The following is a 13,843-nucleotide window of genomic DNA, read 5'->3' on the forward strand; positions in this document are numbered from 1 at the left end:
CAGCATCGCGCACACCGCGCTTTCACCTACTGGCCCATGCTCATCTTCAAACTGCATGACAACTCCAAAATACCTTTCCATACCTAAAAGTAAAGAAGCAGGACATTATTATTCGAACTAAGGGGAACATAAGAACTGCATATAAAGACTGTAAAGCAGCAAACCTACGGAGTCGCAGCAGGCCTGGATTCCCACGGGGGGGCTTGCACCAATGAAGTAACTTGGTCACTGCTCGCCCCCCACATCTACGCACCCCTGCCCCGAGGAGCAGGACAGAGAATCCACCTTTTACAATATTAAGGTGAGGAGAGGGCCCAAGGGGGAGGAAGGAGTTGAGGCCAAGGGAGGTGGGAAAACATAAAGACAATCTGGTATTGAATCCAGCTCTCCTATATTGCAGACCCATCTTTAACCAGAGGCTTTACCAAGGGACCGGGAGAGGGTTCTAGAGTGCAAATCATCCAACCAGGGTTGGGTGGCGTCCCCGTGGATACCAGGTGAGCGTAACACAGACAAGTTGAAAAATGCTCAGCCCCAAAAGATCAGGTGGGAAGAGGAAGATGCAGAGCCCCGTTTTAGGTGTGGCTGACTTCTCCAAATAATTCTTCCTTCGGACTTAATGGGATTAGGAGCTGTTCTGTCACAAAACTATGATGGGTTCGAACATCCCATCCTATACATCACCAGAAAGTCTTTCCCCAGGGAGAAAAACTATTCGTCATTGAACTAGAGACACTGGCAATCAAATGGGCCATAATTCACCTAAAGTATTACCTCTTAGGTCACATGTTTCGCCTAGTGACAGACCACTCTCCTCTAGGAGTCCAACCCTCGGGTAATGCAGTGGTTCTTGGAACTTCAGCCGTATTGCTTCACAGTTGAACAACGGCAAGGCCGAGAGCAAGTTAACCTGGACTTCATATTCTGGTTTCCCTGAGAAGCACCCCAGTCTAGCCCGCATTGGGGAAGGTTATGTGAGAAACCTGAGGGTCTTCTCACTCCTGGCCCCCTTGAATCCTCTGCAAAAGTGACCAGGGAAAGGCCATCGCTCTTGGATTCTGGCCCTGCGGGCAGAGAAGCGAGGGAGGATTAACTGGGTGGAGGGTCCTTGGGGACTGGGAGTGGGATGCCCTTGGGGAAGACATTGCATCCCCCTTTTCCTATTGACAACCAACCTAGCCGTTCCCCAACCTTCATGGACTGTTATGAGCCAGTTCCCCTCATTTCTCCACATATGACACTTGACAGTACTGGGACGAAGAAGAGCCAGCTAAGAGCAATGAAGACTACACTCTTTTACCACCTTGGTACTGGGATGAGGAAGATGCCTGCTAAGACCTGGGATGGTCAGGCATGTCCCGTTGATTGTGGTCAGGCAGAGCGAATTGGACATCCACTCGTGCAGCCTATCAAGGGGCTGCAGGTGTATAAAAGGTGACCAGCCCAGCAGCAAAGAGAACAACAGGAAGAGTGACAGGAGAAGCAGCAGGAAGGCCGGTGCAAGCAGCAGGGAATCTTATCTGAGAAGCACGTTGAGACGCTGAAGTCTGCAGAGCGAGGCGGACTATGGAACTGTGGCGTGAGAGCTGGGGCTCTGTGGAACAGACTGAATGTCGTGAAGGGAGCCATGTGGAGAGACTGTCCCTTTCCCTTGTGTTCAAGATGCTAGTTTCCCTGTTTAAAAGGTCGACACAGGAGTGCCTGAGGGGGCAGGAGTAAGACCGCGGACATGAAAAGCAGAAGGCTGGGTGATCTGCGCTGCTGGGAAAGCTGAAAATGCGACTGGTGAGTTTCTAACAAATGAGAAACCCGGTGCGTGAGCGTTTGAACTTTTCTGTTCTAGAGGAATACTTTGTATCGGAGTGGTCGCATGTTTGAGGAAAAAAGTTTTCAAAGGTCTCCGGTTTAAACCATTGTCAACTATTGAACTATCAGTAATAAAGTCTCAGAATACTGGGCATTTTGTTTGAAGCAAACTAAAAGAATATTAAACAGCGGGTTGAGTTGGTAGTGTGTTACGAGTACAACTGTGAGAAACCTGAGGGTGGTCTCACCTCTACTCCCCGGGGATCCTTTGCTCAGGTGGCCAGGGAAGGACCATCGCTTTTGGATCCCAACCCTGAGGGTGGCCAAGCGAGGGAGGATCACCTGAGTGGAGGATCACAGGGGATTGATGGGGGAATACCCAAGGGCGAGACACTGTATTCCCTACATTATGGTAATGACTTACCCTAACTTCCCTCCAAGTTTATAGGTTATTGCCAACCCTGTGCCATCTTCCCTCCTTCAGGCTTACAGAATGTTAGGGCCAGAACAGGACAGCAGGGCGCAATATCTACTCCCTATCCCAGAAACCCTTCTGGGAGTGGGAAAAAAGGGAAGCCATAATGAGTGACATATACCTCCTATTATAGATCCCAGTTCACCAGTTCCCATCTACTCCCACAACATTCTAAGAAGATAGCATCTAAGGGTGAGGCATGGTACCCCCCTTTCCTAACACTAACTTACCCTCCCTTCCCTCAGCCTTCATGGGCTATTTCCATTCATGCCCCATTTTTCCCTGTAGAGGAAGATGCAACTAGGAGTAATGCACACTTCCTATTACACACACCACTCCAGTACTGGTATGAAGAAGAGGGGTATGAAGGCATTCAACATTGCAGGTCAGGCATGTCTCATTAATTGGGTTTATTATGGCCAGGCAAGACAAGCCAACAACACACACCTGAGGTCCCTTAATAGGGCTCAGGTGTAAAAGGGGAGTAGACCCAAGTAAGCGTGTGAGGGAGAACCGCCGTGGTGGAAGGAGACCAGGCGGTCTGAATGCCGGCAATGATCCTGGAGGACCTGCAGGACTTGGAGCGAGCAAGTCGCGTGGTGGTTGCATGAGCACTTGAAACAGAAGGCAGGCAGCTGGAGCTGCCAAACATCAGAGAAGCAGAAGAGCAGCGGGCCGCCTCCATTTGGGACACCAGTGCGTGCAGAGAAGTGCCCGGCGAGTAAGCGAAGCCCAGGCCTTCTGCTTCCTGTCTACAGAGAAGGTGAGCAGGAGCAGCAGGAGCCGTCGCTGTGGAGAGGCGAGGAGCTGGAGAGTGTCAGATGACACAGGAAACCCGGAGCGCTCCTAGGGGACTGCAGGCAAGTAACGGTCCATGAACCTAAATAAATCTGAACTGTATTGAATACTGAACTGAATGGAAATTGCGGTTTGAATGACACCATGTTATAATGAATTCCCGAACTGAATGGAAAGTGCTATTTGAATGAACGATCATTTAAAGTGTATGTAAGTAGCACTGTGACCAAAGCAAAAGCATATGAAAAATGTATTTATTTATTTATTTGCTTATATCGCACCAGGAACCCTCGGGCATCAGGGCGCACAAAAACACAGAATGACGTTTGATAGACGGGACAGGATATATAATGTGCGGATTTCAATGTTTTCCTGGATGGTACTTATTGACCCATTTTAAACAGCAATGTTTTCATTTGTGCACGAAAGCTGTTGATGTTTTTTTCCAGTCAAAGTTGGCTTGGGAGCACATTCCACATCTGTGCAGCCCTCGTAGGGAAGGCTCTAGCAAACTCTCCGGCCTTTCTGAATCTGAGAGTTTAATTGTTCTCATGTTAGCTGATCTTAGAGCCCGGTTGGAAACATAGGAAATCCTGCGGGACTTTAGATAGTTTGGGGGGCATTACCATGAAGGCATTTATGGACAATGGTGGCTGTTTTGAAATCAATACGGGCCACAATGGGCAACCAATGTAGGGATTCTCTTGCTGCGGAAATGTGTTCCCATCTAGGGATGCTCTTAATGATCCTGACTGTGTTATTTTGGAGAGTTTGCAGTCATTGGATGCATTTTTTCTTTGCCCCAATGAACAGCGAGTTGCAGTAGTCAATTCGTGATAAGATAATGGCTCTCCCAATCGAGGCACAGTTCTCTTCTGAGATAAATGGTTTGCTATTCCTCATCAGTTTCAGGTAGTAATTGCAATGTGTTACCGTGTAAGTGGTCTGTGCCTCCGTAATGATGTCTGTGTTAAAGAATACTCATAGGGTCTAGACTTTGTCCGCCACTGTGATGACGGAATCTTTGATACGGAAATGTCGATATTCATGACCCAGTTTTGCTCTGGCCCCTGGGATCCCAAATAATAGCAATTCAGTTTTAGATTCATTGAGGCAGAGCCAATTCTCTGTCATCCAATGCTCTATTACTTCAAAGTTTGTGGTCAAATGCATGGTGTCCTTCCCATGATCCCTGTGGATTTCTAGGATCTGTTGGGTATCGTCAGCGTAGTTGGTAAACATGACCCCACATGTAGGTCACAAAAAGGCCTGATGTAGAGATTAAATAGAGTTGGTGAGATGAAAGCTCCATGTGGGACTTCACACCAAATGGGGGCTGACTGAGAGGAGCCAACATGCCAGGAGATTGTGGATTGTCTGTTAGATAGAAAGGATTTAAACCAGTTTGTAGCATGGGACTCGCACTTCCCTATCTTAACGAGTGTCTCTATAAAATGATTGTGATCTAACAGATCAAACGCTGCTGATAGGTCGAGAAGGACCAATAGTCCATTCTTCCCCTGATCAGCTAGTTCTAACATGTTTGTCTACAGGTCCAAGAGGGCAGTCTCCGTACTATGGTGTGCCTTGAAACCTGATTGTTTATTATGGAATATTCATGCTGTCTCCAGGTATCCCTGAAATTGTTTTGTGGCCATTTCTATCAAGAATCTTTAGCAGGAATTTATTATTGGTGATAGGCCTTAAATTCTTCATCTCCCTAGGATCCAGGCCTCATATCTTCACTAATGGTGAGACCGTAACTATATTATGTCCGGGACTGAGGCATAGTCAAAGATGGAGTTGACCAGTCTAGAGAGTGTCGTGATAAGCTGCTAGGCGCTTGCAGTAACCTGCATTTGAACTAACCCACTGAGCTATCTTGTGTGTACTAGAGCCTATTCGAAGCGTGGAGGAAAATGCTGACATCAACCAGGACTCTCGAACTGGGTGAGCCTGCATGCTTGCAAGGGGTTAATTGCAAAGGCCTTTTCTGAAGACATAAAACATCTAGCACAAGAGGCTCTGTGCAGCCCTTGGGAGTCAGGCATAGCTTTGCTCGTCTTCGCTCTGCGAGTCAGGTGCACTGATAAGGCAAGAATGCAAAACACAGTGCCCGAAGCCTGGGAGCCAAGACTGGCTGTTTCCAGTCTTGTAACTTTCCAAGCAAAAAACATGTTTACTGCCAGGAGGGGAGAGCCTAGAAGCTTCTCGAAGAGCTGACACGTCATGATGATTGACGTGCAGCTCCTAATAAGAGAACTATACTTGGACCAGGGAGGGGGGACTCATCCTGGACTATTGGGAAGACGCGCGTATCAAGGACAGTGCCTGGACGACCAGCTGTGCGCTATCTGGGCCGAGACTCCTAACATCACATCCCCGCTCTGGTGTAGGACTGTGGGGGCTTGGCCAGTCCTCCCCTCCTCTGCTGAGGAGTGCCGGGCACCTGTAGCGGCGAGGGTCCTGGGTGTGATCAGATCGTACCTTCATCTACATTTCATTAGGAGCGTAAGACCAAATAATTGCATATTCATCTGTGATTGATAATTGGCATTATATAGCTTGCACTCTCTATTTCCACATTATTATAAATTGCTGCTTAGTTTTCATTAGTCATTGTAGATAATAAATGCAAGCATCATATTCTGTGTGATTGGCTTTTTTCCAGACTGAGTTCATCGTGCTTCTTAAACCTTATTTGTGTAGGAAGGTAATTAGGAGTGATTTACTTTGCACAAAGGGCTGGATCCCGGGGAGGTGCGGGTACTGTTTATCACTACATTTGGCGCTGTGAGCAGGGTTTACGAGCACGATGCCCTTCTGGAAAAAACATGCAAAAGATGAATGCAATGGGGAAGATAGTGCACTCTGTCACATTCCAGGATGGCCGGCATCAAATGCTTGGTCGGGTGTGGCAGATATTTTGCATCGGTACTCGGCACCGAGGGCATGGGACATGCTTGAAAATGATGTTTCCCCGGCGGTAATTAGTAAGTGCTTGGAGAGTTTACCGCTTGAGAAATGCAGAAAGGAGCTAAAGGCAGCAGGAAACATAGGCTGGTTATTCCTGCAGGCGCTCAGAAAGGTGCATGAGAATGAATTGCTTAAAGATGCTCAGATTCGTAAATTAACAGACGAGATATCCCTGCTCCAAGAGCAACAAATTATTATGAGAGAGACCCTTGAATCGTCCGTTAAACGGGCTGATCAGATGGAGGACAGGTGTGCCTCTTTAGCTGTGCGTGTAGCCACGCACAAGCGCAGACAGCGGCGGGGCAATCCGTCAAAGATAAGGATTCGCGCGCTAATTAGGAAAGATAACTGGGACCCAAATTTATGGTCGGGTGAAGTCAGTGATAGTGAAACTGAGCAAGCACATAACTGGAATGAGTCTGTTGAAATTAGACTTGCTGAATTAAATTGGTCTGATGAAGAGGAGCTGGAATGTGCTCCAAAGAAATGTGTTTATCCAGCACGGCCGTTAATCACTAACAAATCAAAAGGCCAAGCTGGCGGTGCAAATATTCAAAATACAAGGATTGTCCGTGATTATACACAGACAGAGCTTTTAGAGATTGCTAAGTTATTTAGACAGAAGCTAGGTGAAGCACTTTTGACTTGGTTCCTTCGCATCTGGGACACGGGTGCCGATAGTATCTTCTTACCCCCAGAGGAACTGTTAAAGATGGGTACACTCACTACTAATGTGATGTTGGGACAGAGGTTCTCATTCCTTGTTTAATTGGCTTCAGACTGCCCTAATGAATCTGTATGGGAGTCCAATGGATATGGAAGAGAGTTGGGGCTGTTGGCAATCACTAACTGAAGCAACAAACCAGCTTAGAGAGATGGGTTTGCAGTGTGCACTGTACAGTGCAAATTTTGCAGGGCCTGACATGGAGTTGTTTACAGCTGGCATGCGCGCACGTTTGTTAAGAAATGCACCGAGTCTCATGAAGGGCGCATTGCTTTCATTGCTGGATCCAGCGCAGGGCAAAGCCATTGGTGAAGTGGCACTTCTGTTAGGGCAACTAGAAGGGCTGGATGTACGCAAAGCAGCGCGTCTAGTGGCTGCAAACAATGATTCAGAAAAAAAGCGTGGTAAAAATGTAAAGTCTAAAGAGAAAGCTGATACTGTTGAGATCACACGCAAACAAATGTGGGTGGACCTGCTAAAAGCAGGAATTCCAAGGGAAGAGATAGATGGTAAACCCACATCTGAGCTGCTTGAGAAATGGAAGAAATTAAAAAGACAGGGACGGGAAAAAACGAAGCCCTCTGCACCCTCTGAAGAGGAGGTGTTGAAGCCTAAAGTGCGAGCAAAAGGTTACCCTGATTTGGCAAAGAACAAGTGGGAGGTCCCAGACCCCATTTTTGATTGAAGGGCTGGCTCTGTCTTTGAGGTACGGTTAATAAAGAGAACTAGTCCCAGAGACAGACGCCCTTTTGTGCCACTTACCTTGTACTTGGATGAGAAAGTAAAACATGTTTTGGCTCTATTAGACACAGGAGCTGAGGTAACCATTCTGAATGGCAATCCCAGTAAATTGTCTGGTCCCAGAGTTTTGGTCAATGGTTATGGGGGAGCAGAAACTGTTGCAAAAGCCTTTAATGTAAAAATGTCAATTGGCGAGGGATTGCCTTTCACAGCAAATGTTTTGATTGCAGATATACCGGAGTACATCCTTGGCATGGATGTGTTGTTGGGCAAAAGTGTGACTACAGATTTAGGCGAATTTGTTTTTGGCAATCGAAAAATCCATGTGAGAGTTATTAACCCCGTTGTGGTTGGGCATGCCAAATGGTCCCCCTTGCATTTACCTCCTCCTGCTGACCCAGTGTGTGTGAAACAGTACCGGTTGCCAGGAGGACATAAAGAGATTGGTGAAACTATTGAGTCATTGGTGAAAGCTGGCATAATGAGGCCGGCAGTCAGTCCATTCAACTCGCCGATCTGGCCTGTCCACCGCCCGGATGGGGCATGGCGTCTGACAATTGATTACCGCATTTTGAACAAGAAGGTGCCGCCCTTAGCTGCGGCGGTGCCAGACATCATCACCCTGATTGAAAACCTTACGAGAGAAGTGGGTGAATGGCATGTGGTCCTTGACCTGGCCAATGCATTTTTCTCCATTGATATTGACACTGAATCACAAGACCAATTTGCTATCACTTGGGGAGACAGACAATTTACCTTTACTAAATTGCCCCAGGGGTATGTGCATAGTCCCACTCTGTGTCATGGATTGATTGCCAGAGACTTAAAGATGGTGCAATTGGATAATGTATTTATTGCTCATTACATTGATGACATCATGCTGACCAGTGTTGAGAAAGAACATGTAGAAAATGCTGCTGAAAAGTTGATCACACACATGCAAAATCGGGGGTGGGCCATAAATCCCAAAAAGGTACAGGGGCCTGCTCAAGAGGTGAAATTTCTAGGTGCAATCTGGTCTGGGTCAGTTAAGAAAATTCCCGACCCGGTAATTGATATGGTTCAGCAGATGGCTCCACCAGCAGACAAAAAAGAGGCACAAAGATTCATTGGGTTAATGGGGTTTTGGAGAAATCACATACCTCATTTAAGCCTGATACTGAAACCCATTTACAAAGTCACCAGAAAGAAACATGACTTTACATGGGGCCTAGAGCAACAGACTTCCTTCCAACAGGCTAAAGACGCATTGCAAAATTACATCACGCTGGGGCCCCTGACAAAAACTGATCCTTTTGAATTGGAAATTCTTGTCTACAATGACGTGGCTGTGTGGAGCTTGTGGCAAAAGCAAGGACATAAAAGAGTGCCACAGGGGTTCTGGTCAAGGAAACTCACAGATTCTATGACAAGATACACTCCGTTTGAGAAACAAGTTGCTGCAGTGTACTGGGCTCTAGTTGAAACTGAAAGAATCACAGGCGAGCAACCAGTGACAATTTGCACAGAAATTCCAATCATGGGCTGGGTGCGTGACACTGCTGCAAATGGGAAAAGTGGCAGAGCACAAGACGCCACTCATGTCAAATGGAAATGGTATTTACAGCAACGTGCGAAAGCTGGCCGCACAGGGGTTTCCAGACTGCAAGAACAAATGCTGGAGGCGGTAGATCTGGAAGCGATGCCTGAACCAAACACCCCTGTGGCGTTGCCAGAATCTCCCTTCAAAGTCGCACCCGCCTATGATACATTGACAGAAGAAGAACAAAAGTCTGCATGGTTCACGGACGGCACGGCAAAGTATGATAAAGGGCAAAGACACTGGCAAGCTGTCGCATTCCAGCCCCATCGAGAAACACTGCTAATGAGAGAAGGTGTGGGAGGATCAAGTCAGTATGCTGAACTGCAAGCAGTGGCCTCCGTGATTGAACAGGTGAAGGAAACAGAGACTGCATACATATACACAGACAGTTGGGCCACATATCAAGGCCTGACACATTGGGCACCGGCATGGAGAAGAGATGGTTGGCAGATCAAGAACACGCCGATCTGGGGAGGGCCAGACATCTGCGAAGAGATGTGGTGCAAAGGTGAGAGGTGCAAAATCTGCATTGGGCATGTCGATGCACACATGCCCCCTGACACCTCACTGGCTGCCCTGTTCAACAATGAAGTGGACCAAATGGCAAAGATTCGCCCAGTGACAACACCGCAAGAAGCTGAGGTGCTGCAAGGGATGGCGGATTGGGCACACCAAACCTCAGGGCATCTAGGGCAAACAGGAACTTATCAATGGGCAAAAAAGAGACACTTGCCCATTACCATGGATCAAGCCAGACAAGCTGCCTCCCAATGTTCCGTGTGCAGTGAAGTGAAGCACTACCCTCTGGAGAGGAAGCCTCAAGGCCCTTTGAGAAGAGGTGAAAAAGCTGCTAGCGTATGGCAAGTTGACTACATTGGCCCTTTACCGCCCGAAAATGGAAAGCATTATGTGTTGACCATGGTAGACACATACTCTGGACTGTTATTAGCTTATCCAGCCGCCCATGCAGATCAACGGGCTACCTTGCAAGGCATGGAATACCTCATCAGACACTATGGCATCCCGGATGAAATCCAATCAGACCAAGGCAGCCATTTTGCTGGACACAATGTGCAAGACTGGGCACTAGAGCAAGGCATAAAGTGGACACTGCACATCAGCCGATACCCAGAATCCTCTGCTCTGGTGGAACGTAGCAATGGGCTGCTCAAGCAACAAATAAAGAAGCTGACTAAGACTCACACTCTCAAGGGGTGGTCCAAACATCTGGCACATGCACTGTTTGAACTGAACAATCGTCCACTGGGAAATCGCCAGACACCCTTTGTGAGACTGACAAGTGAGAAAGTGGAATCTACAAAGACTCTTGTTGTGTGGAAAACCGACAAAGAAGCTAAGCTGCCTGTGCAAGCCACTGCAGGCAGCATTGGACTTGATCTATCTACCTGTGAAGATGATGTTATACCGGCGGGGCAAACCAAATCCATCTCGCTGGGTATTGGCATCAAATTGCCGGCTGGCACTTATGGACGCATTGCTGCACGATCCAGCCTGGCAAAACAAGGCATTGGCATATTAGGAGGTGTGATTGATACTGATTATAGAGGGACTGTTTCGGTACTTTTACATAATGCTGGTGCATCTGCAGTACCATTAACCAAATATGACCGAATTGCACCAGCCTGGCAAAACAAGGCATTGGCATATTAGGAGGTGTGATTGATCCTGATTATAGAGGGACTGTTTCGGTACTTTTACATAATGCTGGTGCATCTGCAGTACCATTAACCAAATATGACCGAATTGCACAATTGATTTGTGAACAAGCAGTTGTCCCCCTAGTAGTAGAAAGCAAGCAATCTCCAGACACTACATTGAGGGGGGAAGGAGGCTTCGGTAGCACAGGAAAAAAGGTGTGGGTGCACCATCCTAACAAAAAGCCTGAGGCTGGGGAAGTGCTAAGTCAAGGTGTTGGAAGTACTTATGTTGTACTTTTGCATAATTCTGATGTGCCTGTTTATATTCCCGCTACTAGGCTCACACCACGAACGTAGAGCAGTATGAAGGGGATGGGACTTGCCTTGCTGTGGGTGCTCCTGGCCTGCCAAACCAACGCTTTCTCTGTAAAGAGTGGGTTATTGCAAGACACTACATGGACTCTGAGAATCGCATGCACTACACCTGATGCTCCAGTCCTGCGTGATAACTACAACCGCACCGTAACCTGTGAGAAAAGCGTTACAAATGAGTATCCACATGGAACTGCAAGAGTTCTAGATTGGCACATTGTCGGACACCTTTTATCACTAACTCATATGACTGGTGCCTACGAGATCTTAGGTCCGAAAGTTTCAGTGAATGGATCAAATAATCTGTTTGATGTTTCATGTTTCTTTTGCCCCAAGAACTGCAATGAGTGTACTCGCCAAGATTTTTTGGACTATAACTTAACCAAATGCCTTTTATACAATTGTACGTTGAAACAGCCTCTACCAGATGGTAGTATGGTGTTTGTGTCAAAAACCAATATTGTACATGGTAGGCATCCCACTTGGAGGATGGTGTTTTTCAAATCACACAAAGTGGAGACGGTCAGCATGCTAGATTTTCCAGTAGTAAGACAACATTTAAATTGCAAACATGTGATGCACGCTTCCATTATTTCAGAGGTACACTTAGACATAGACTTGTCACGGGGCAATGTCTCCTTAGTACTACCAAGCTGCTATAAATGGAGTCAATTTCTATGGCCCATCACCAAATTGCGCGTAGCTAGAGGTTTAGATTCATTGATTGCGGGTGCAGCGGGAGTGGGAACGGGGGCTTTAAATGCTTTTGACATAGAAACTGTGCGCAACAAGTTAGCCACTATGGGTTCTGATGCCAGCGGCGCTATAAAACTTCTGGCTCAGTGGGGCCCATTGATAAGTCCTACCCTGCGCAACACTGCTACAAGTATTGCCAACCATTGGAAGTGGCAGAATTTCAGCTATGAAGACATTTTCTCTGCCATAGGGCAGATCAACAAAACTGCTAAAGACACACGATGTATTTTATGGCAAACTTTGCTAAATCAGCAGGTGTTGGCTTTCCGCTCCGAATGGGGGCGACTATCTTCAACCCACTGGCACACAGAGCTACAGTTACCAGCAAACATATGGAGTAAGCCGCTTGCTTTTGATTGCATGAATAACACCTGCCATGCGTTAATGCAAGTTAGTAGGACCGCTTATGCTCTAGAAATATGGTGCCCTTTTATAGTATTGCCTATGAAAATCAATGGTTCCTGGTGGGTTCCGCAAATACGAGGGGAATGGTTAGACAGCCAAAACTACACCATCCACAGTCACACCTGCATGCCCTGGGATCAGGGGTGGGTGTGTCCCCTAACTGGGAGGGTTCCGGACCCATGCATACATCCCGTAGCAGGGGAGTGCACCTGGATGCATACCACATAAATGGGACTGACATCTTTCAAATAGATCAGCATACAGCTTGCGTAGTTACTAATCATTCCTTGCTTATTAACAATTATAGGTTATTAGGGAATCCTCAAGTATTTTGCGTAGATCAAGTTGTGACTATCCTAGACATTGTTACTCATACCCTATATTCTTTAACCCAGTGGTCTCACACTACTCTGCATGCTGAGCTCACGCATTTGCTTAACTGGACTCTATCCTATGGAGTGATTACTGCCCGGCTTCAAGCTATTAGACAGTTTGCTCAAACAGCTTGGAAAGATTTCCAGACGCTAGCTACCTCAGCTATTTCTGCAGAGTACAAGCTAATAATAGACAGAAACCAATTAATCAAAACTGTTGACCATCTGCAATCTGTTACTACTCACCACTGGTGGGATATATTCACTGGATGGTCTCCCTCCTCCACTAAACTGCTTAATATAATACTGCACCCATTGCTGTGGTTGCTGATTTCCCTAATATTCATACTTATCATCTTCATTGGGCTCTTGCGCAGAATGTCTTTCCTTTATACTAGAATGACTGCGCTAGAGAAACGCTTAATTGGCCTACAGCACACTGTGCATGCTTCCAGATCATGGAACTGAGTCAGCATTTTCAGGCCTCACTTCGAAAGGGGTGGAATGTCGTGATAAGCTGCTAGGCGCTTGCAGTAACCTGCATTTGCACTAACCCACTGAGCTATCTTATGTGTACTACAGCCTATTCGAAGCGTGGAGGAAAATGCTGACATCAACCAGGACTCTCGAACTGGGTGAGCCTGCATGCTTGCAAGGGGTTAATTGCAAAGGCCTTTTCTGAAGACATAAAACATCTAGCACAAGAGGCTCTGTGCAGCCCTTGGGAGTCAGGCATAGCTTTGCTCGTCTTCGCTCTGCGAGTCAGGTGCACTGATAAGGCAAGAATGCAAAACACAGTGCCCGAAGCCTGGGAGCCAAGACTGGCTGTTTCCAGTCTTGTAACTTTCCAAGCAAAAAACATGTTTACTGCCAGGAGGGGAGAGCCTAGAAGCTTCTCGAAGAGCTGACACGTCATGATGATTGACGTGCAGCTCCTAATAAGAGAACTATACTTGGACCAGGGAGGGGGGACTCATCCTGGACTGTTGGGAAGACGCGCGTATCAAGGACAGTGCCTGGACGACCAGCTGTGCGCTATCTGGGCCGAGACTCCTAACATCACATCCCCGCTCTGGTGTAGGACTGTGGGGGCTTGGCCAGTCCTCCCCTCCTCTGCTGAGGAGTGCCGGGCACCTGTAGCGGCGAGGGTCCTGGGTGTGATCAGATCGTACCTTC

The sequence above is a fragment of the Ambystoma mexicanum genome, chromosome 1p, assembly GCF_040938575.1.
Source record: "Ambystoma mexicanum isolate Mex_15411 chromosome 1p, UKY_AmexF1_1, whole genome shotgun sequence".
Lineage (NCBI taxonomy): Eukaryota > Metazoa > Chordata > Amphibia > Caudata > Ambystomatidae > Ambystoma > Ambystoma mexicanum.